A 26204-nucleotide genomic window follows, 5' to 3' on the forward strand; every position below is an offset into this window, starting at 1 on the left:
AGGGTGCTACGTGACAAAGTAGGTTAAGAAAATAAGTCTTTTTTTTTTTTTATCTCCTTTGCTATTCCCTTCTTTCCCCCTGTGTGTCCAAAGTGACCTATGTTACCGCAGATATTTTGCACCTTCTTTAATCCATATCACTTCTGTCTCATCAGAGTTAGGAGATCTTCTACTTCTGTAGCCTGAGTACAGTTATACATTTTATTGTTCCACATAATCTTTAAGAGAGCTGGGAATTTCATTTGCACTTGGGCTCCAAACGATCTTAATTCTGGCATTCTGGTGCCCAACTCCCACTGCCTCTGAGCTGTTCTTCCTCCTATATCCGATATAATAAGATATGGGGTTGCCCAATAGTGAAGGTCTACTTTAGAGAGACTTCTCCCCAAGATTAGTTCTTTGATATTGAAAGACTGAAAGTTTACCAAAAATTTTCTGGGTGCTTTTCTATCTGCGTGTAACTTAAAGGGGTCTCTATGTACTCGTTGGATTTCAGCCTCCAAGTCAATGTCTGGACGGTCTTTTGAAACACCTTCTCTTAACAGGTTACAAACAAAACCCTTGATGTCCTCCAGCTCCGCTCCCTCGGGAATTTTCAAAATCCTCAAGTTGTTTCTTCGGGCTTGGGTTTCTAGCCTCTCCACATCTGAAGCCAGGGATTTATTCTGTAGTTTCAGAGTTTCTAAGTCATTAGAGTTACCCTGGACAGATTTGGTTACGGCTTCCACATCCAGTTCCAATTTACTGGTCCGGGCAATAACATCATCTAATTTAGATTCCAATAGATCGAACCTATCGTGGATCGCCTTTTGATTGCCCTCCGAGATCTCAAATTTATTCATCAAATCCCCCCTTAAGGACTGAAAAAGGGAACCCAATCTGTCTATCTCTAAGCTCTCTGGTTCCCTTAAGCTCCCCTGGGTCTGACCCTGTTTGCGAGTTGGGCCCAGGCCCAGGCACGGGTCCTTGCTTTGTTTTTCCTGCGGCATGACCGTTGTAGGAGCAGCCTGTGGGCTTGGACCTTTAACAGGCCCCACCGTCTCCTCAGACTGTAACGGTAGTGTCTCACTCCCTGTGTCAGACAGTTCTGCCAAAGGGGCAAATTGATTTTCAAGGGGGATTGCGGAGATCTCCGCACTCTGTCTTCCATGTGGAGTAAGATCACACTCTGCCTGTTTATCATGACCAACAGCCTGCTCCATTATTCTAAAGTAGGTTTTAAGTGAGGGTGAATTTTTCTTGAAAGGTAATTGCGCAGGTTTAGGCACCTTTGCTTTTTTAATATTTCCTACTTTTTTACCCCCCTTGCAAGGGGTTAATGGCGTGGGCCGATCTCTTTCAACAGGATCCAGCTCACCACCCTCGTTCAGCTCCTGTGAGCGGAGTTGATATCTGTTCCTTTGTCTCCCAGGAGGAAAGGACGATGTAACAAATTGCTGCCCTAGTTTCCGGCTTGGCACTTTTACTACCGGTACAATAGCTTGTGTAGAAAGCGAAATGGAACGGGATTTGCCTGATGGAGGAGGTTTCTCTGTTACCCCCGCGTCCAGCCTCTGCCTCATAACACCTTCCTGGTTTAGCTCGTAATAATAACCATCGGTGGGATTAGGAGGGGTAGAAACGCTTCTGCCCTTATCCATAAAATCACACACTTTCCCCTCGTCACACCAGCTTACCACCTGTACCTGTGCCTGCGCCACATTACCCAATAGGAGACTGGGAACTCTCTTGCACACTGGGCCACGGAGTTGGAATAAAACGAGAGCCAAACGAGATCGGAACCACCAGCTCCTCCGGTATGTGGCCGAGTTTCCTGCTTGCAGCACTCCCTTCCCACACATGGGAGCCCGAGCGGGTCCTAGCACCGTCTGCCGTACCTCAAAAAACAGGGAAATAAGGACGAGATTTGAAAGATAGAACCCTCTTCGTCAGCGTACCAACTCCATCCACTTCTTACCGCATTGAAGTGCCTTCTACAGCCGTCTACCGTCCCGCATCATTATCGGTATTTTCCGACCTCGATAGTCCCCCGGAGCCGCTGCGACCGGCGCTCAGCCTGCCGCCATGTTCCTCAACGCTGGCCCCGCCTCTCTCGTCCCCGAGGCGATACTCGGCATAAACTGCTTCCGGGTGACCACCTTCTCAACAATTGGCAACATCTCCTCAAGTAGCAAATCTCCATTAATCCATAACCGTTCTTGAATAGCAGTGTTATTCATGTGCATGACTAAGTGATCCCTTATCAGGTTGTCGTGCAGATTTCCAAATTTACAGTCAATGGCTAATTTCCTTAACTCTGCTACGTAATCATCTGCGGTCTCGCCTTTGTTCAGTTTACATTGAAAAAATGTATACCGGATAAAAGATTATAGATAAAGTACATAACTTTACGTATCTGGGGAATGTTTTCAACAATAAATTGAATTGGGACTATCTGATTGCAACGAGGGCCCTAAATACTACTAGAATCATAGAGGGATTGTTCCACTTTGCATGTAAGCTGGGACATAAGCCAGTTGCAGAAATACTTATTTTATGTAAATCTAAATGCCGGTCAGTTACAACCTATGGGGCAGGAGTATGGGGCAATCAAAAAAGCAGCCAGCTACAAATCCTGGAAAATACATTTTTAAATAGATTACTGATGGTCCCTATCAGTTCGCCTACAAATTTATGTCACTCTGAATTGAGAGGGGATTATGTTGAAGACAGAATAAAATTGCCCCTTTGATTTTATGGGGAAAAGTGTGGTCCTCAGAGAAATTGTCATTTACTAGCGCGATTATCAAGGATTGTATGAGTTTGGATAAGGCATTGTCTATCCCTTGACTCTGTTATGTTAAAAATGTATTTAATAACATTGGTCTGGGAAATTATTATGATAATCACGAAAGTATACAATCCAACATGAAATTAACTATAAAAAATGCTTATTGCAACAAAATAAGAATGCCTGACTTGGCAGACGAGTTCTTAATTTACAGGCAGCCAAGAGGTCAGGAATTCTACTTATCCTTTACCACCCATACACAATCACGTTTCCTCCTGACTAGGTTTCGTTTCTGTACACTGCATTTTCTTGTGGCTTTTCCTAAACAGGCAAGTTGGTGTGAGAGGCTGACTCCCTGTTTATGTAATAATTCAGCACAACAAAGCACAATGCACTTTATGCTTTTTTGTACATTATATAAAGACACAAGAGCTCGTTTTATTAGGCCAGTCCTGAAGGAAATTTGTCCTTGTTCTCATCAAGAGGGTTTTAATTATTTACAATCTTTGCCATCTGTTGCCGTCTGTAGTGCTGTGCTTAATTTCATCAGAACTGCCCTATCAATTAGAAAACGTTATGAATTGTGTTAGTGAAACATGGCTGTGTGACTATAGGCTTTAAATCCATCCTGTAATTTTTGGAGGGACGGAGAATATGCTGAGTGTTTAAAATCATGTTTTAACTTTTTTTTTTTATTGTGAATTTATATATTATCCGCCCCAAATGTTGTATAGAAAGTTTTAAAGATGTTTTATATGCGATGTATACTTTTATGATTCAATGAATCGAATAAAGTTATTTTGATGATGATGGTATACCGGATAATACCCATACACACTTTAGGTGCAAAGTAGTTCCATAAGTCTTTCAATGCTGCATTAAAAACATTAATGTCACTACTTGCAGCTGCTTTTTGCATACGTGTACAAGTTTTCAAGCCCACAGGCCCTAGGGGGTGCAAGAGAATGATTTTCTTTTGCCCCGCTAACATTCTATTCGCCTCCTCGATGGCACTAATGTATTTAACGAAATAGTCCTTCTAATCCACCGATTTCATAGCTGGTTCTGCTCTAGATGCCCAGAACGCATGTCGGGGAGTAATTGAGAAATTCTTTTGGGCCATAATAACCCCTTAATGCCCCAATATCACTAATGCGCCCAACGTCACCAGTCAAATTTCCACAACAGTGAGCTGAAACACTGAAGAGAATAGCGTGCTTCCTAATATAAAATATTAAACACGTATTTCTCATTACTTGTGAGCAACAATAGAATATCGCTTAAACCCTCACCTATTTCAGGTATGTTAGCATAGGGAACTGTGTAGGAAGTCCAGCAGTACAGCATACAGCAGAAATGAAAAGACAAAGACGTAGTTCTCTTGGCGTGGGTTTATTTCTTCAACACGTCTCGTAGGTAGCAAGTATAACAGAAGAATGACAAACTACCCGTTAACCTCCACCTCCCAACCTTGTCACATATTCAAAACAATACATTCCCAAGACGACGTGAGGCAGCCACGAGCCGTGACACAGAATGTCACGCTCGTGTCTGCATGCATCATGTTCCCAACACACCTTCCCCCTTAAAGAAAACAAAAGAAAGAAGAATAAGAGATAAATAATAAATAATAAATACACATTTAATTCATGACAAAATCTTTGAACTTTGCAGGAAGGCGATGATTACGCACAACCCTAGTATGAGCATTCTCAAAATTGCAAGGAGGAGGAAAATGATTACTTTGGTCACTATGTTGCCCAACATCCAGAAATACATTGCTGTTATGATCTTCCTGCAGATTAGTTACCCCTTTAAACAGAGAAACTCTGTTTAGGTTCCAGACAGAACCACCCTCAATTCTAACTGCACTCTTGAATACTTCAATGACTCTTTTCGGAACTGATCAAACAGGAAAACCCTTGGCAAAACCCTCCTTTTTTTATACAAATTAAATTGACAATCATTATCTCATGTTTGCTTACAGAACCCATTTTTTTATGGCATGTTTCATTTTGTTTTTGTACATCTCAACTCTGTGTTGGACTGCCTCATAATCCAGTTAATTAGTTAGATGAGAGGCAATATAAGAATACAAACGATTTGGTCCACAAGAACACATCAATAAAAGGTATTTACAGGTCAACATTTTCAGGTCTTTTTATTCTCAGATGTGCTTCATATGAGAGAACCAGCCAACGCGTTTCGCCCAAACATGGGCTTCTTCAGGGCTGTAATGGCATACAACATGGCGTCTACGGGCGAGTTCGGCTTTCTAATCTTCTTGCTGGTCACAAGAAGCTTCCTGGACACGGCTCCCCGTATATACACGGTTAATACTGCTAATAGTAAGTAACCTTGCCGCCTTAGCGTATCTCTTCCTAGCTTTGCCAACGTAACTGTTAGAACCATGCTTCTAGGTTTAGTAATGTACGCAATACACGCTTTTTGGTGCTTTTGTCCATTTACCGAATTCTGGCCCCAGCGCACCGTCTTCTAATAATATAGAAGTCCGCACCATATAACACAGTTCTATCACGTATCTTTAGCTCCATTTAATTTGCAGGTGAAGTTTTGGACCGAGCGCACTGTTTCGTTTGAACACATGCGTTTACAATCCGCAAACATACTTTAAATTCGGAGCGGCTTAACCACTTTGTGCATTCAATGCTCGCCGAGAATTGCACTTTGGTCTTTATCGCTTTTGCAAACAGCACTTATTTTGAGTAGTTTGGACTGTACTTGTGTCCTGAATGCTTGGTAAATCCCCCGTTTAGGTGTGGTTTTTGCCTTCAGGCTGCGTGCCTATTGCTCTACATTGGCCCGCACCGTAATGACTTCCAGCTGCACATTTCCTAACTTAGCTGTGGACCTCATGTTTGTTTTAGCGTTGTGTACTACTATAAACCTTTCTCCTTCCTTTGGATGTGGTAATTGCCATACTATGTGCGATATGTGATATGGGGTTTGAGAAGTGCCATTCACCCATGCCAATGCCCTGTTTAAATTTGACCTGAACTACCGTGAATGTTATAGTCTTTGTTTGCTCCAGTTTCAGGTGCATTGCACTCATCTTTTATGGGCTTTTCTAGTGCCATCTATTTCGGGATAGTGCCTTCTCATCCTATTTGCTACTATTGTGTCCACTGTACTCACGTGGTTTGTTACAGCGTTTGTGCTTCTCCACGTAGCTAATCTATTACTTATCTTGGTTGCAAGTACACGGCATCACATGCATATATTGGACTACGTTGTACCAAGAGCTTCACCTTTGTGCTCTAGGTATGTCATGCGTTCATTTCGTCCTCCATTAGCTATTGCTCTTGCCTATTAGCCTGGTTGTAGGTACGCTCATTATACTTCTCTGATGTTTTTCTAGGATCCTTATCAATCTTTTTCTGATCCAGCATCTGAGGATACATCATATTCCTTCATGCTATTGGTAAGCTAGCTGTCATCTACCCACAATAGTTCACTTTACGCACTGGTACTGGTCTAGGAGTAGCTTCACAGATGGGTTTATTGTGTAAATGGATATACTCACCATTTGCTCATATCTCTCTGATTTTTTGAGTACTGCACGCGGTTTCTCATACCGGTGATAGCAAAACCTCCTTTTCTTTTCTTTTTATGCTTTCTGAACACACACAAACTCTATCCCTATGTTCACTTCATTATTATCAATGCCCCTTTCTTTCACATTGCACCTTCTCTCTTGGCCATTTTTCTATCTTTTTCTTTCCTCTCCATCATCTTCTCTCTCTTTGATCTACTTTCTTCTCACTAGATTTATGATGTTATTCGTGGTCTTACATCATTATTCTAAAGTATACTCATGTTGTGTGCCATTACAGCCCTGAAGAAGCCCATGTTTGGGCGAAACGCGTTGGCTGGTTCTCTCATATGAAGTACATCTGAGAATAAAAAGACCTGAAAACGGAAAAAACAGAAAAAGCGGTAAATACGTTCCTGGGGGATTCTGTACATATATAACACACAAAAAGGACGAAGGGGGTCCAAGGGAACGGATTTTAAGACCTGCGAGAAGTTTTTTCCCCAATACGTGATATGCAACACACAAATAAACTCTCGGGTCTGAGCAACTTTAAAACTTGAGCATGAAAGGAGAAATACTATAGTCAAGCTGTGTCTGAAATGACAGTACCCTAATAAAGAAAAGGAAAGGAATCCCTTTCAGGATGAATGCCCTCACTCACCAGAAGGTGACATGCTTCATCATTTGGGCTTTCTCCTCTCAGTGGGAAAACCTAGTCCCACTGAGGGCTACAACCACCGCACTGAGAGGTGGGAGCTCAGGGATGTTTTAGGATTTTAGGATACTCAGATCCCAAAGATGAGCACTAATGTGAGGTGAGGGCGCAGCGCAAAAAAATACAGAAAGATGTGTAAAATGTGATCTAAAACTGACTAGCGCTATTGAAAAAATTATTTTTATTGGCTCATTAGCCCTGCCAGAAGTAAAAACAGTGCAAAGCAGTTGCTATTGAAGACTGCTTGGTGACAAAAGGTCAACATGTTTCAGCCAATGACCATCTCGAAAGTATGTATGGCTTTCATCAGGACCAAAAAACAAAGCTGCTGCTAGAAAGTGTTACACACGTGCAAATAAAGTTTGAAAAAGAGACCAAACCAGTTAATGCTCTTGCGGATACAATCTCGCTGGAACTTGTCTGAAAATAAGAAGACACATATGGAAATAAAGTAAGTATCCAAACCTATTTACTAAATAACAGTAGCGTCTGAGACAATAGTGTATGTGTCTCAAACGTAGTGCATCTGCCCAAACTGTTAGGAAGCTCTAGTAATAAAGACTCACCCAATTTGTGGGACAAGTGGGCCCACCTCAACCTGGTTACAACTCAGAAAAGGGAGCCCCACTCTGTGAAGATAAGCAAGCGTGAGCTAATCAATACGTTTTGCTTACTAAATGGTGCCAAGAAATGTGAAAAATATCGGTAATAACCAACAGACTGAGATCAGAATCAAAGACATACAGTGTAATACATGTGTCACTATTTAAATCCAGAAGGTATACATATATCAACCCCTCATTGATGTTATTAAAACGATGAAAGTTAGAGCACAAGCTTTATTAATTAATGGCCACAGCAAAGTCCCTGGATGAAAGACAGATCGGTGCTTACATGATTGCAGAATGCCCAGTATCGGCAGAAAGCATTTGTCATTTTCCACAACAAGTATGGGAATCGCTAAAAGGCATTTGTCATTTCCCATAACAAGTATGGGAATCGGTAAATGGCAGAGCCACAGTTTTCTAGAAAGGTAAATAAACAATCGAAGGAAAAAGGGGTTGCATACTCAAAAACATAATCTTTGAGAAGATCAACACATTCACAGTTGTTTTGTATGTCTGGTTACAAATATTTGACCAATCGATTGTTTATTAAAATTACAGATGGCAAAACACATATACTAAATGGTGCAAGGTCATAGAGACAGCCAAGGGATATCCTCATTTAACCCTATGATGTCACTTTTTAAGCGGAACACCCACCGCTGTTCTCTTCTAAAGAGAAATTTTGAAATGTCTGTAATATGTTGGGGAATGAGGGGCTGCTCCAAAATAGTCCACAGCAGGTCATCTGCCTGATGGTTGAGATCCAAAAAGTCATTTTTGTAGCCCTCCTCTTACACCGAATGGTGCTCTTGTGTTCAAGGATTCTAGTTTTAACCTTTCGTGTAGTCATACCCACATATCGCATGAGACAAGGGCACGTGATGAGATAAATGACATTATCACTATTGCAATTAGTGTGTTTCTGCAACAACCAAGGTTTTCCAGTGCCGATATCGACTTCTGTCATATGTGAGGTCTGTGGACAAGCCGCACATGAGCCGCATGGGTAATGTCCTCTCACCGGTGGCAACCCCCATAGTGACTGTTGTTCACTGGCATGTCACCTTCTGGTGAGTGAGGGCATTCATCCTGAAAGGGATTCCTTTCCTTTTCTTTATTAGGGTACTGTCATTTCAGACACAGCTTGAATATAGTATTTCTCCTGTCATGCTCAAGTTTTAAAGTTGCTCAGACCCGAGAGTTTATTTGTGTGTTGCACGGATTCTGTACATAGACAGTAAACCTTGAATTTTGGCAATCTCGTCGTTTTACTATTTAAAAAAGTTATCACTTAAACTCATACTTAATTTGTGTCGCTGGATTTTCGCGGTATTGTTGTTAATTGTGTGTGCTGGGGCAGTCTATCACTGTTTTGAGTTGCAGCGCTAGCACTTACCTTGTTCCTACTCGCATTTCCTCCCTGTTCCACCGCAGCTTGTGCTGATTGTAGTGGAGGGAGTGGTGCTGCGAAACATTTTATCCTCACTTCCGGTTGGCCACTCTTGGGGTAGCCACTGCTGATAGCGACGAACTAGCTTTCCCTACTCATTCCCCTCATTGCAGAGATATAAAGCACAATGGCGCCGACGCGCAGCGGAAAAAAGCGGTAAATAAGCTCCTGGGGGATTCTGTACATAGACAGTAAACCTTGAATTTTGGCAATCTCGCCGTTTTACTATTTTAAAAAGTTATCACTTAAACTCATACTTAATTTGCGTCGCTGGATTTTCGCCATATTGTTGTTAATTGTGTGTGCTGGGGCAGTCTATCACTGTGTTGAGTTGCAGCGCTAGCACTTACCTTGTTCCTGCTCGCATTTCCTCCCCGTTCCACCACAGCTTGTGCTGATTGTAGTGGAGGGAGTGGTGCTGCGAAACATTTTATCCTCACTTCCGGTTGGCCACTCTTGGGGTAGCCACTGCTGATAGCGACGGACTAGCTTTCCCTACTCATTCCCCTCATTGCAGAGATATAAAGCACAATGGCGCCGACGCGCAGCGGACGCGCGCAGCGGGCGCGCCGGTGGCGCGCCAAAGGCGCGCCTAAGGCAAGCCTGTCTGCGCCCGTCCGCGACCTGTCCGCGTCCAGCGCCAGTTACTATGCTGATGTTGGGGCAGACCATTCCGCTGTTTCCGCTCCTAGAGGACCACCGGTACCTTCTCAGTTAATGGATACGCAGGTCAAGGCAGTGAGGGATGTACAACAAGGGGGCTCGGTAGAAACGGTAACTGTTCAGACCGGAACAAGCTCCTTAAAATGTGGTATGATCAATGTCAGGTCTCTTTGCAAACATTCTTTGTAAATACAGATGCTGCTGGAACTTCATGATTTAGACGTTCTGGCAGTAACAGAGACCTGGACCCATCCGGACTCTGATCTAGAACTTGTTCTAGCCTGCCCGCAGGGCTATAAGGCTTTCCATAAACCCCGCCCAAACGGTAGAGGCAGAGGGGTTGGAATCTTCTTTAAGGAGGTATGGAATGTGTCGCCCATAGCTATCGACATGGTTGAAGGGGTTGAACTGCTGGGTTTCGCCCTAAACACTCTTGGGCACCAGGTGCTGACGGGTATTATCTGCTACAGCCCGCCAGGAGCAGCTAGTCTCCTGCTACAAAAAAACCTGGTAGACGTGTTTAGTAACATGGCGCTTGCACACTCTAGGCTCCTTATACTGGGGGATTTTAATCTTTGGGCTAATGGAAGTATGGATCCAGGATATAATAATCTATTACAATCCTGTATGGATCTGTCCCTTACCCAGTGGGTGGCGGAGCCTACAAATACCGGGGGGCATATACTTGATCTGATATTTGCCAGGGAAGATTCAATGGAAGTTGTAAGTGTGACCCCAGTCGGCTGGTCTGATCATTATTTGATAAAATTTGATGTGTTTAATATCAACGCTAGCAATATGGCAAGGAAGGAGGTAAGATGCTCTCTTGGCAGGGACTGGAAAGGCCTGCTGAGGAATATCACCTCCTCCCCGACATTCCATTTGGAAGGTCTGTTCGACCCGGGGAAAGAAGTGGGTGACAACTACACCTCTTTTTGTCTACACATTAAGAACCATCTTGATCGGATCGCTCCACAGAAAAGGCTTAGAAGAGATGGCAAACTCTCTGCACCATGGTACAATGCTGCCCTGAAAAAGCTTAACTGGAATGTAGATAGGCTTAGCGAAAATGGAGGCAGGGATATTCGGATGCAGATAAAACTCGCTGGAAAGTGAGAATTTCAGGTTATAAGGAAAGTATTGCTGCTGCAAAAGCTGAGTACTTCGCCGAGATAATTTTAAAAGCTCCAAACAGCTCTAAGAGCATTTTTAATATTCTGAATGATATTGCTAATCCAACATGTACAAAAAATAAGGTCCTTCCCACACAAGAACTCTGCGATAGCCTAGCTGTCTTTTTTAATGAAAAAATTGGTAAAATTATAGAAGGGTTGGAAGAAAACAACAGGTCGGCTAAGACCGACGGTCCCACACAGGAAAAACAGGTGGAAACGAGAGCGTCAGGAAGGGCCCCGGATGTGATCCCCGTTTTAGATAATTTTGATGCCCTCTCTATAGAGGTATTTGAGCAACTTGCCATGGGGATTTCCTCTGGCTCACCCTTGGACCCTTTTGCACACAAGGTCTGGAAAGCGTTCAAATCTGAACTGTGTCCTCCACTTAGACAGTTGTGTAATCAATCCCTGTCTAATGGGACAGTCCCTCCCAGCTGGAAGCAAGCGGTTGTCTCCCCCCTTCTGAAGAAGCCTTCACTCAACCCGGAGTGTTTAAAAAACTATAGACCTATCTCACTCCTCCCTTACCCAGTCAAAATCCTTGAGCGCTATGTGAGCCGAGTACTTTCCCAGTTCCTCGAAGCAAACAACCTTCTGGACGAGGTCCAGTTTGGTTTCCGCCCGGGGCATGGGACGGAGACCGCCCTTTTGACCGTGTTGGATGATCTTCGTCTGCGTGCAGACAAGGGTCATCATGCCATCTTGATCCTATTAGATCTGTCTGCCGCATTCGACACGGTCAATCATAGGGTCCTCCTGGAGCGGCTGAATGGAGCGGGGGTGACCGGTCTGGCTCTGAAATGGTTCCAGTCATATCTTTCGGATAGAAGCCAGGCCGTAGCTCTCCCCCCCTTTCAGTCCAAATTCACTAAAAGTCAGCATGGTGTACCGCAGGGGTCTGCAATAAGCCCCATCCTGTTCAATGTTTACATGCGTCCTCTGGTGGATATTATAAAATCCTATGGCATAGGTTTAGTAAACTATGCAGACGACACCCAGTTGATTTTATCACTGGAGGGTGAGCAGTCGTCCTCCCTGGAGAATTTTCACGCATGTATGCAGAATGTGGCTTGTTGGTTAAGATCTAACTCACTGCAATTCAATGCAGACAAAACTGAAATTCTCTGTACTTTGGGCGGGAAAGTCTCCCCCTCCCTCCTGGTCAATTTCTGGCCTCTTCCCGCAGATCCCCCACTACAACCTGTTGGGGCAATCCGCAACTTGGGAGTTATATTTAATGAAAAGCTGTCCTTGGAGTCACATGTTAATAAGACTCTGGGGACTTGTTTCTCTCTTGCAAGATCTTTGAGGAAGATTCTCCCCCTGCTACCAGTTCATGTGTGTCCCCTGATAGTCAGGAGTGTGATCCTGAGCAGATTGGACTACTGTAACTCATTGCTGTTGGAATCCCCTCGATTCCTGATCGGGAAATTGCAGCGAGTTGAGAATATGGCAGCTAAGCTGGCTCTGATGCGCCCCCGTCATTCTTCCTCCACTCAGGCCCTTGCGGAGCTACATTGGCTCCCCATAACACAGAGGATTTATTTTAAGTCCCTCTGTGTTGTGTTCAAGGCACTGCATGGTATGGGTCCCCTACCTTTGCAGATTACATTTCGCTGGTATATACCCTCTCGTTGCCTTCGATCCTCCACGGCTTGCCGGGTGGGAGTACCTCGAATTAGAAGAGCTAAGTTTGGGGGACAAGCTTTTAGTGTCGCAGCTGCAAGACTATGGAATGCTTTGCCCCTGGAGTTGCGCCAGATAAAATACCTTTTGGTCTTTCGTAAACAACTTAAAACCTGGCTTTTTCCAAAAATTTAATATTTTTCCATCTGAGTCCTTTATTCTTCCCCCTGGGGTTGCGCCAGCTGAATGATCTTAGGGTCTCTCGTTTACTTTTAAAACTTGGCTCTTTCCTAAAAATTTAATATCTCTATATTTGTCTCTAATTCCCTGCTTTCCCTCTTTTAGCGCCAGGATGCTCGTCGAGTTGCAGTGCGCTTTATAAGATTCTATTACATTACATTACATTACGTTGACCTGCAAATGCCTTTTAATGATGTGTTCTTGTGGACCAAATCGTTTGTATTCATATATTGCCTCTCATCTAACTAATTAACATGTTTATCTTCATGGTCTACAAGCAGCAGACCATTTGAGGTGGGCAATATCTTTTACTACTAAGTGACTAGTTCTGGTGGTGCAGTCACCTATGACCCAGCTGCTCCGTCTCCCTTTTTTTATGCCTCATAATCCAGCCTGAAGAAATCATTGCCTGCACCTAGATTTTTCTTCAACCACCAAGGTGCCAATTTGGTACTAGGTTTACACCCTCTCAAAAGTTCAAATGGACTGACCAGAGTGACGGAATTGGGAGAAGTTCTATACGCTAATAACAGGGATTGCAAAGCGTTACGCCAATTAAGACCACCCTTTATTGAAAGTTGAATAGCTTCTTTCACAACACGGTTAAAACGCTCAACCTGTCCATTGGCCTCGGGGTGGAAAACAGCAATTCTTCTATGGGTAATACCACACTTCTCCAGAAAACTTCCCATTTCTTTACTAACAAATTGGGGTCCATTATCAGTGACAATTTCTTGAGGGATCCCTTCCCTACAAAAAATCTAATCTAAAAACTCAATAACATTTTGTGAGGTGACCTTCTTGACCATTTTGACTTCAGGCCATTTGGAATAATAGTCAATAAGAATGATGCCAAAAGCTTCCTGCTTGGGTAAAGTACTAAATGGACCAATAATATCCAAACCAAGTTTACACCAAGGACCAGGAGGAAAATCTATAGGATGAGGCTCAGAGCGTAAGGCAAACAGCTGACTTGTCACTATTTGAACATTGAATGCATGAACGTACAAAATGGTCAACACAAATGTCAATGCTAGGCCACCAAAATAGCTCTCTAACACGTCTCCTGGTAAAGGAGATCCCCAAATGCCCCTCATGAGCAATTTCAAGAATTGTGTTTCTAAGTGAGTGGGGAGGAATAACTTTATCACCTCTCATAACTAAACCATTTTCAATAGCCATGTACTTTGGAATAACTCATCATATGGCCCGACAACTTCCTCTGTTCAGGCCAACCTTGTACTATGAACTTCTTGACATTATTCAATTCAACATCTTTCTCTATTTCCAGGAGCCAAACATCTTCCCTTAAATTAGTTTGTTCACCATACACAATCAATCAATCAATCAATAAATCAGTGACTTGTAAAGCGCACTACTTACCCGTGAGGGTCTCAAGGCGCTGAGGGGAGGGGGGTGCTGCTACTGCTCGAAGAGCCAGGTCTTGAGGAGGCTTCTGAAGGTGAGCAGGTCTTGAGTCTGTCGCAGGTGGGTAGGGAGGGTGTTCCAGGTCTTGGCGGCGAGGAAGGAGAAGGATCTGCCGCCGGAGGTTGTTCGTTGGATGCGGGGGATGGCTGCGAGGTTGAGGCTGGCGGAGCGGAGCTGGCGGGTGGGGGTGTAGAAGCTGAGTCTGCTGTTCAGGTAGGCTGGTCCGGTGTTGTGGAGTGCTTTTTGTGCGTGGGTGAGGAGCTTGAAGGTGATCCTCTTGTTGATGGGGAGCCAGTGCAGGTCTCTCAGGTGGGGGGTAATGTGGCTGCGACGAGGGACATTGAGGATCAGTCGGGCGGAGACGTTTTGGATGCGTTGTAGTCGTCGTAGGTGTTTGGCAGGGATTCCTGCGTAGAGTGCGTTGCCGTAGTCCAGCCTGCTGCTGACGAGGGCTTGGGTCACCGTTCTTCTTGTTTCGGTCCGGATCCATTTGTAGATCCTGCGGAGCATGCGGAGGGTGTTGTAGTAGGAGGAGGAGATGGCGTTGACCTGCTTCGACATGGAGAGGGAGGAGTCGAGGATGAATCTGCGTGCGTGGTCCGTGGGTGTCGGTGCTGTTCCCAGTGTGGTCGGCCACCAGGAGTCGTCCCAGGCAGACGGGGTGGGGCTGAGGATGAGGACCTCTTGTCCAAGTTCAGTTTCAGACGGCTGCTCCTCATCCACTCAGCGACAGCCTTTATTCCCTCGTGGAGGTTGGTTTTGGCGGTGTGCGGGTCCTTGGTGAGGGAGAGGATGAGCTGAGTGAGGAGATGATGTTGAGGTCGTGCTGGCAGGCCACTTGTGCGAGGGGGGCCATGTAGATGTTGAACAGGGTCGGGCTGAGGGATGAGCCCTGGGGTACGCAGCAGATGATGTCGGTGGCTTCAGATCGGAAAGGTGGGAGGCGGACTCTCTGGGTTCTGCCGGAGAGGAAGGACGTGGTCCAGTCCAGGGCCTTCTCTCGGATTCCGACTTCTTGGTGGCGTGTCTTTAGTGTGTGGTGTCAGACCGTGTCGAAGGCGGCTGACAGGTCCAGGAGGATGAGGGCTGATGTCTCGCCGTTGTCAAGTTGGCGCCTGATGTCGTCTGTGGCAGCGATGAGGGCTGTCTCGGTGCCTTGGTTTCATCTGAATCTGGACTGGGACGGGTCTAAGATGTTGTTGTCCTCGAGGTGGTGGGTCAGTTGCAAGTTGGCGATTTTCTCGATGACCTTCGCCGGGAAGGGGAGCAGGGAGATGGGCCGGAAGTTCTTGAGGTCCTTGGGGTCCGCCTTGGGCTTCTTGAGGAGGGCGTTGATTTCAGCGTGCTTCCAGCTTTCCGGGAATGTCGCTGTTTCGAAGAAGAAGTTTTTGACCTTCCGTAGTTGGGGTGCGATGGTTGCGTCCGCTTTGTTGAATATGTGGTGTGGGCAGGGGTCCGATGGTGATCCTGAGTGGATGGAGTTCATGGCCATGCGCGTCTCGTCGTCGTTGACGTTGGACCAGAAGGTCAGGTGGTTGGTTGCGGTGTTGTTCGAGGGGGTGTTGGAGTCTGGCGTTTTCGGGGCGGTCGTGGTGTTGAAGCTAAATTAACATCACGTGTGGTGAACGCTACTTCACATTCTTCGCATTGAATCTTTACTGGACATTCCACCGAAGAAGTTAATCTAGACATGCAGTCAGCGTGTATGTTAGCCTTACCTTGAGCATATTCTATCTGGAACTGGAAAGACTGTAATCTGGAAGCAAGTCTCGCAAGACGTGCAGACAAAGTCCGCCCCCCCCCCCCCCCCCCCCCCGGAGCCATAAAAAAAAACAAGGGGCTTATGGTCAGTTTTATAGTAAATTTGGTACCCCATAAAAAAGTCCTAAAATGTTCCGCCCCCCACACGCAAGCAAATGACTCTCTCTCTGTTACTGAGTAGTGTTTTTCTGCATCTCTCAGAGCCCTGGAAGCATACGCTACAATCCACTCTTTCTCATTGTCTCTTTGTAAAACGACACCACCCAAACCGGTGCTACTGGTATCCACCATAATAATACACTTTTTCCTGCAAACAAATGGCTTACGACATGGGATATTCACAATAAACTCTTTCAAATTCTCAAAAACCTTGGACATATCATTGGTCCAAACTAATTTTGCCTTTTTCTTAAGGAGACATCTAAAAGTATCTATTCTAGAAGCAAAATTGGGTATAAATTTTGCATAAAATTCAATAAGACCCAGAAAAGCCACAAGTTGCTATTTGGAAGTGGGAATGGGTGCATTTACAATACTTTCAATGTGGTTACGTTTAGGTTTGATGCCCATTCCACTAATGGTATGCCCCAGATACTCTACTTCCTTTGCTTTGATTTTACATTTATCAAGACGGAGAGTGAGACCCTTTTTTGATAAAGCAGCAATTAAATTTTTTAAATTCACATCATGTTCCTCATCATTCATGCCTTACACAAGTATATCATCTTGAAATGCAATCGTACCATTTAATCCCTCCAATGTGTCTCTCATTACCCTTTGGAACACTGAAGCAGCACTAGCAAGACCAAAAGGCATACGGCGATACCTGAAAAGCCCCTCAGGAGTAATGAAAGCGGTGAGGTTCTTTGATTCCTCGGCAAGAACAACCTAATGGTAGGCACTAGCCACATCAATCAATGAGAATACTTGTGCACCAGCTAAAGTTGATACCATCTCCTGGAGATTGGGTAAGGGGTGAGCATCTACCCAAACAGCATTATTCACACTGCGAAGGTCCACACATAGGCTAAGTTCGCCTGAAGATTTAATGGAAATCAGAATGGGAGAAACCCATGGTGAAGACTCAATGGGTTCTATGATATCTTTTTGACACAAGTCTTTAAGCATGTCCTTTAATTTACTCCTGTAAGTAACAGGAACATCCCTCACTTTATGACGAACTGGCACAACATTATCATGTAATCTAATGACATGTTCAAAACCCTGATATCTCCCTAATTTCCAACTGAAAACACTGGGAAATAGTTCCTTTAACTTATCAACAAGACAAGAATTGTATTTATGACCAATATCGTGGGATTTGACAGCATAAACTGGGGGATCAGCTCTAGGATCAAGCTTAATTCCTAATTGTTGTTGATGCGGCCACCCTAACAGTGATTGCCCTGATCTTGCTACATATATTTTGCCAAAAATATGGCGACCTGAGAATATTAAGTTGGCCCAGAAAAATCCAACAAGATCAATTTTGTGTCCCGTATAACCTCCAGGTGATACATCAGGTGGAGAAAGTATGTTGTCAGGCCATTTGTCCTGAAAAATGTCTAAGGAAATGATAGTGTACCATGCACATGAGTCTACAAGAAATTACAAATCAGTATTATCAACAGTAATGAAACATGAAGGAAATTTTGTACATTCTCCACCCCCACAAATATTAATGACAGTATTGACCTCATATTCATTGTCATCATATGGACTATTATGGTCACACATGTCTTGAAAATAATTCACTTTTTTAGAGACTGATCTGCAAAATTTTCCAAAATTACCCTCCTTATTGCAATTTGAACAAGTTTTTCCCATAGCAGGACAGTTTTTAAAATCGGCCAAATGTCCATCGCTCCCACATCTGTAGCAAAGTAACTGAATATTTCTTTTTTCATATTTTGAGCCCTTAAATTTACCGTCAAATTTCGATGAATTATCATTTTTCTGTGGGAAAAAAATATTTTGTTTGTCTGTCTCCTTAGGAACATTGAAAACATAACCTTTGTCGTTCCCTTTAATTTCTTTAACAAATTTTTCGGAATGTTCTATGGACTTGGCTATGTCAATGACAGCATTTAACGACATGTCAGAACAAGTCCATAGATGTTCTTGAACTTTCTTGTTGTTTGTCCTCATTAAAATTTGGTCACTGAGGACTTGTTCATATGATATGTGCTCAATGTAACAGCCAGTGATCTGAGAGCTGATACAAAATCTTCAATGGGTTCATCCGCTCGTTGTTTCTGTGAATAAAAAATAAACCTTTCCATCACAATGTTCTTCTTTTTACCATACCGTAAATTAAGTTGTGAAGAAGCATACTCATATACATTGATGTTACCAGGATTAGGTAATGCAGGTAAGGTTTTGAATTCTTTTAACGCAATTCAACCTAAACAATGTTTTAATAGCGAGAGTTTTCTCTCAGGTTCACAGTCTTCACCCTCCAAAACCTCTACATACGCTAGGAAAACTGGTTCCCATATCTCCCAGGACTTGGGAGGTTCACCAGGTGAAGACAGAAAGGATGGAGGAGGACTGATGCCTGACATGGTTCAAATGAAGGACACAGTGTAGAATATGATAATAAAGAAAAATATTAATGATAGAATAAATTGTAGTAGAATATAGTAAACTTATGAATAAAAAACAAAACAAAAAAAAAAGTACTTTTTAATGAACGCGGTGTGCGTGTCACCGAAGAATAATGTACATTACCGAGTACGTGTCCCAATCCTCCGATTGCAGCGTGTAATTATGCAAAAACAGTTTCCGGCTGAGCTCTGGTGGGAAAAAAATCAGTTGCCAGTATACAAGTGACAGAAACCAAGATGGCGCTCACGTTGGTTCACGTTGCGTGACCAACGTGATGACAAGGAAATTGCGCGTCAACACCCAGTGCGTCTTCCCCGATCACTAACAGTACGTCACGGGGAATCCTCTCTCGAAGAATGGAATTCACTGCCACTCGAATAATGCGGTCAAAAGGAAAACTCAAACAACGATCCACACTACGGTACTCGTATTATTCCATGTAACGAGCAAAATACCAATCAAACGCTAGGCAGGCATATATACTGGCCTCAGAAGTTGCATTAATTCGGCAAACATAATTTCATTTGGTTGCAGGGTAATAGACGCAAAATCCGTCTGGAACAATGGAATTGAAATTTCAATAATAAAAAAAATTACATTTCCATTTATATGATGGGTTAAATCCCGCTCGTCGCCAGTGTAGGAAGTGCAGTACAGCATACAGCAGAAATGAAAAGACAAAGACGTAGTTCTCTTGACATGGGTTTATTTCTTCAACACGTCTCGTAGGTAGCAAGTATAACAGAAGAATGACAAACTACCCGTTAACCTCCACCTCCCAACCTTCTCACATATTCAAAAAAATACATTCCCAAGACAACGCGAGGCATCCACGAGCCGTAACACAGAATGTCACGCTTGTGTCTGCACGCATCATGTTCCCAACAAACTGTTATCTTAATTGCCTTTGTCAAGTTGACAGTGGTTCGAGTCTGCCAAATGCTGCACAACCTCTGAAAATGCAATGCGGCCACAAGAAACCAATATGGACTCCACGCAGGGTCACATTATGTGACCTGATGCTTCGTGAGACCACTGCGTTACGTAGACGTGTACGCATAGTGAACCGCATACGTGCAGGGTGCTGCCGTCTCGCATGTGCCCTTGCGGAGGTTACTGCCGAATGTTGTCCACTCCACAGAGACACCACACGAGGGATGCAGCTGATCTAACCCCCTCCGCCACTTGAAAGATGCGGACAAACATTGGGGTTTGACTTAGCGTTAAATGTAGTACCAAGGTAATAGCTTGCACCAACAACGGTCATATATAGAACAGTTGTGAAGGTCCCCATCACAGTTCAAAAGGTCAACAAAAGCCTCAAACAGTTCATCTTCTGGATTGACCTCGCTTCTCTGCTTCCTCTCTGGCAATTAGTATGAAACATGAGCACTGGATAGCACTCCAAACTAACCAGATGGCTCCACACACATGAGACCCTCCATAGGCTAATGGCATGATGAATAGCCAACTCGTCGCCAATTGTTTGTGTATCTTCCTCTGTATGGAATCACATGATGATCCACATATATGGAAACTCTTGTTTATTGCAGCTCTCGTCATACAGGTACAGTTTTGCTCAGTTTCACTGAATCTGCAATGGTGAACCGAGAATGCTGGACAGTGGAAGCTTGCCCATGGCATACCCATACCAGGCCTTCAAGAATACAAACCAACAGTTTGTCCAGTCGCAAGGGACAATAGATTCAAGTTGAATGGAATTGACCTTGGCAATGATTAGATCCAGGATTGCACCCAAGTTGTGTGTAGAACTGTTGCAGATTTGGATCAGGTTGAGGTCGGTTAGGAAGGTTTTGAGATTGTTAACTGCAGGGTCATTCGGATCATTCCAATAGAGGTTGAAATCTCCGAGAAAGATCTGAGTGGAATGTTGTCCCATGTTGGTTGAGATGATTTCCATATATTTTATTCTATGAATGAGAGGTTGTCTTCCGGTGGATTATAGATTACATGTAGTTTGCATAGTGACCTGTTGTTACTCATAATGTTGATGCGTAGGTATTCGCAAGAGGATGGAGTAATGTTTTGAGACTCTTTCACCGTGAGATTGTTATGGTGAATGCAGGCGATACCACCACCTGGTCCACTAGATCTATCTAATCTTAAAATGCCGTAGCTAGGTGGGACTAGAAAGTCAAGAATTGGTGTGGAGGAATCATTTAACCATGTTTCAGTCAGGATTAAGAAGTCAAGGTCATGTGCGAGAATGAAGTCAGCGATGTCCACCGTATGTCTCACTGCCGATCTGCAATTGAGTGATATGCATTTCAGGTGTGGGTTAGGGTCAGCTGAGGTCGTTTGTGTGATGGGAACTCTAATAAGGTTAGACTTATTTACCGCTCTGGAGTTGGGCATGGGTTCTCTGTTTGGGTTCTCATGAATAGTTTGGATTTGACTCATATTGTCAGGATTAACATAGTGTGTAGAATTATATGAAAGAAGGAGGGAGTTCATGTCGCTGTCCGAGAGTGAATCTTTCAGTCTAATGTATCGAGTGGAGGAGTTAGGGTAGGGTGTAGTTTTCCATCTTGTATGGGGAGATGGCAAAATTGTAGAGGTCACATTAACTGGGGGGATTGTGACAGCAGCCTTGTCTGATAGTTAGTGGGTTGGGCATGGATGTGATTATTCTTCTCAGAAGTCATATTGGACCAACAGTTGTTCGACAGTTTTGAGGTAATCTTTGTTAAACTTTGTAAGTCTACCTTAAGTTGATGTATGTCCAGTGTGATCTGATCTAGTCTGGATTCTAGTGAGTTATGGGAACAGGTGCTTCAGTTTTGAATAAGGGTGTGGGGGGGTGATCAGGACTGTGGTGTTAGAGTACTGCTGGCTAGAGAGAGCCAGTGGAGAGAGGGCAGTTTGGAGATGGAGTTAAACTTGAGGGAAGGAGGTGTAGAGCTAGTGAGCTCCTGAGTAAGAGCGATGGGGTTATATGGGCCATGTTGCTGTTTGGGTCTTGGAGTTCGCACTTTCAGAGTGTCAGCCAATGAACTGTGGGAAGTGATGTAGGCAAGCTAGTAGTATCAGAGATCAAGGATAAAGTTGGGGTGATGGAGTTACTTCGGTTGCTATGTGACTCAGTCACCGCTGCTCTAGTGGTACGGCATGGGCAGAGACTAGATTGTCGGATCATGGAGAGGGACTCGGACCCATTAGGAGTTGGAGTAGAAATGATATTGTGTATGTTGGTCCTTATGGAGGGATAAGGGGGTAAAGGGGTAGAGCACTTAATGAGGCGAGGATGTGTAGCACATTGATTGGGTTTCCTGTGGGTTGCCTGAAGAGCTCAGACGGCCTTGGGAGACGGATTCATTCCTAGTCACAAAGTTTTTGATGTTAGAGAATATTTCATCCAATACTTCTAAGTTACAGTCAGACGATGATCCCATTGTTATATATGGTGAAGACTGCGTCAGCTCTGCAAGCAAATAAGTGGGCTACGAAGAGTCTTAGCCCATGTGGTATTTTCCTGGATGTAGTGATCAAGAGCAGTGAGTACATGGCATTCCTCCATTGTGCTCTTCTTTTCGTATAGAAGATAACATCACTTATAATGCTTCCTTTTTTTAGCAGAAGTAGGGGTCAGAAATTTGAGTTTCTGGCTGAGATTTAAGAAGTCTGTGCTTTAAGTTCTTGGAAGTGTTTTTTGTTAGATAGGAGGGTACTTAAGTATTTAAGCATTGCAGCTGGCCAGCTCTAGTTTGGTGTCAGGAGCTATAAGGGGATTAGGGAAGTGTTTTCATATTGTGCATTATGACCATGAGGTGCGATTATCTTATGGGATGAATCACCTGGTGGTGTGAAGGGTGAGGGTATCTGAGAGATACGTACAAATTATAATTGTAATAAGGACAAAAACATATAAGGAAGCTGCACAGCACCAAACTGGCCATAAGGGCAGCTGGGTGCTTACTGTGTGTGTGTACACCGAAAAAGAGAGGGTAATCAGAAAACGTTGAGGCAACATGCACTAGACAGAGATGGTGTGGAATGACTAAAAGGTTGCAAAAAGTTCAAGAAGTGGTACTGGTGGCATGAGCAGTAGCTTCGCACTTACTTTTATTATAGGCAAGGGTACTGCTTACTGCTGAACAATACACCTAGTGAATGGGGAAGTAAGTGGAAGAGCGCTCAAACCTGGCAACCTGAACAGCAACTACAAAGTCTTTGAAAGTCCTGGATTCCACCTATTACTGCCCCGGTTGGGCAAGCCCCAGTTGGGCCGTAGCTCAAACCCCAGCCAGACTGGCACGCTGCACATGGTGCAAAATACTTGGTTGGTTGCAGCACTGACATCAAAGGGCAAATCAGCCTGCCTCATGTTATCCTTCTGTCATTACCCTTGCAAGCCTTATACTTTTATTAGATCCCATAGACCTTTGCTCTTTCTACTTTACCTAAGGAGGAATCCTCCTTACCTTGTATAATTTCCTGATGGACAGCTTCTACATTCACTATTACTAGTGAATGACATTTGAGGCTAAAAAAGAGACAATATGTCAAAAAACATACGTACCCTGCTTCCTTTGTTTCAGTGAGGACAGCATCTTGGCACAGATTAGGTAATTCAATCTTAGCTCAGCTCTGTCTGAACTGTGGGTCTTGGGAAAAACATATTTTATACATGTCCCCTGTTAGACCTGGCACCTTGGCGTGAGTCTCCCTTCCACTTTTTGTCGCTGTGCCTCATGTGTTTTGCTGGTGTTAGCTGCTCAGAGCACTGTGCCACTGCCAACCAGTGCCACAGTGCAAGTGCTCCCTATTTAAAATGTATATGTTGGTTGGATTCCGTGATTGGCTTATTTGGTTTACTGTCAGACCCCAGTAAAGTGCACCAGGAGTGCCCAGGGCTTGTAAATTCAAATGCTGCTGGTGGGCTTGCAGCACTGGTTGTGCCACCCACAGAAGCGGCCTGGTAAAATGTGTCTAAGGTCTGCCATTGCAGAACCTGCATGCAGTCTGGTACTGTCATGCTGACTGGGCAAGTGCACCCACTTGCCAGTCCCTAAACCTTCCCTTAACTTCATATTAGTCACCCCTATGGTAGGCCTAAGGGCAGGGTGCATTGTAAGCATAAGGTAGGACAAGCCCTGATGTGTGTTGCATGTCCTAATAGTGAATCACAGCCATTTTCGTTTTTCACTATTGTAAGGCTACCTGTTCTCCATAGGCCAGAATGGGCTGTTAGAATTGTTACATTCTATGATCCTAACAGACCCAGGGAACATGATAGAAAATCGAGTTTAGTATGCCTGAACCCAGAATAATAAAATACATCTTTTAGTAAAGTTTATTTTAATATTCTGTGTTTGCAAATGCCACTTTTAGAAAGCTGGTATTTGCTTGCCTAACCATTTCAGCCGGCCTCTGCTAGGATGTGTATCTGCTGTCTGGTTTCTGTGAGTGACAGGGCTGGGGAATTCCAGGAGACAGGCTGGGGCAGCCCGGTGGTGAATAGAGAGATCTACATCCAGATGGACTCTGAATAGGGCTGTGCTTTGCCTCCACAATGCTGGCTCCACCTCCTGTGGAGCGACTGATGTCTCTGTAGTGGATGCCCTATCTGCAGTATTACAGGTTTATTATTGCCTTTGATGTTTCTAATACGGTGAGCGGGATACCTGTCACGTCAAAACTAAATCAGGGCCTTTGACTGGGACACTGAAACCTGCCAAAACAAGGTGGATGAAGCATTGGCTGAGGTTGGTGAGTGTAAGAACAGTGTTGTGGAGAGTGTCCTCAGAATAGATGAGACTGAAGACGTGGGATGATACAAGGCGGGGAGCCAGTCTATGGATTTTGGGTGTCCCATTCACAGTCCTGGCAGATAAATGCCTGCCAGTTGTGGAGGGTGGTTTGTCACCACTGTGTGGTCCAAGGCTGAGAAGTAGCTGCCCTTTCTAAGACAGACATATTGGATGCCTGATAGAAGCTTGCAGATGCATGAGTCAGAGCAGGAAGCACTGAGGACACAGCCTCCCCCCTTTGTTCTGTAGTGTGAGATACTGGGGCTTTTACTGCGTACTTGTGGTTTTGTGGGTCATTGTATGACGTCGGAATTTCTTGAGTAAAAAGTTGCTTTAAAACGTGTACACATTACTGATAGCAACTTGAAGGCTGATTGAGTATTGTACGCGTAGTTTAAAATATATTAATAAAACCATGCAAAGCCAATACCTGACTACATATAAGAAAAAAAAGAGTGAATATTCAAAAAATGTCAAATTAAAACTGAAACAAAATACTCCACAAAAAGAAGAATATTTGCTGCTTCAGATGTACATTTGGAACTTCCTACAATTGAATTGGTTTGGTTCATGAACTTTATTCGGCTAGTTGAAAAAAGCCATGAAAGAATATTTACATAAATTGTACTAATAAAATTTACATCTCAATAAAATAGATCCATTTTATATCCATTCGGTTAAAACCATACAAAAGATAGTTTAAGATCAAGGGCTACCTAATACAAAAAGCTTTTCCTTAGATGAATAGCTTTCAGGATAAAAAGGGACACACTGTAACACACAAAGGGTTTGCATAGTGCAATCAAATATTTCATAACAACTTTATATGATCTGATATTACATCTAACAAATATAGGTTTTAGATAAAAAAACTCCTAAAATTCTTGTAAAATTTACAAAACAATAGGAAGTGCATTGTGCTTTGTTTACTTCATCCGTCACATGGACATGGGGTCTGCTCAGAAGGACAAAACTTCATAGTTGGGAAAGCCACTAGGGGGTGCACAATGCCACATCTCAGTCTAACTAAGACAAAACAGTGTTGCATACTTGTCACACCAGGTAGATATTTGTATCCACCCTCCTCTATCTCATATGACATGTATACAGTTACTGAGGATTTTGTATTATTAACAGACAATCATTGTCCAGGTCTACAATTGCATCAAAATAGAAAGCTTTCGGGACAGAACAGAAGCAGAGCATTTCAACATTTGAGAGACTGGCAGAAAGAAATAATGAAGACATTAGTTCATGTGTTGTGTGTTAGAGAGCCAGGCATCTATAGGCTGAACCAATGTATTGTACCCTTCTTTGGCATACCACTAATTAAACCCACTGTAAAAATCCACTGCCAGAGCATTTAATGGTTGATAAAGACCTCTAATTATAAGCCCCAACTGAAGTCGTAGGCCTCTATATCATGTAGTAGTGATCCTTTAACAACCGGTGTAGCTCAAGGTAGGAGGGCTATAATCCTATTAGAAGATTGCACCCACTGAGAGCAGAATGCTCTAAAAGAAACAGAGAGAAACGGAAAGACAAGATTTGGAATTATGGAGAAGAAATCTGTTCCAGAAATTATTGGCCCTCAGCCACTTCACTGTGTTTAATAGAGCTCTGAAAATCCCATAGTTCTAATATGTAGTATGTTGTTTAGTTTACGTTACCGGCAGTGTTCACCCTCCTGGAAATTTGTAGAGGCATGTATAAAGATTTCTCATTTTCTTCCATTGAAATGAAAACAACAATGCAAATTTCACCTTATTTAATAAACATGTCATTCAACATCAGGGCATTTCTGAGATTATTTTCTTGGACAACGAATCAACAC

The sequence above is a fragment of the Triturus cristatus genome, chromosome 5_2 (assembly GCF_964204655.1).
Source record: "Triturus cristatus chromosome 5_2, aTriCri1.1, whole genome shotgun sequence".
NCBI classification, from domain to species: domain Eukaryota; kingdom Metazoa; phylum Chordata; class Amphibia; order Caudata; family Salamandridae; genus Triturus; species Triturus cristatus.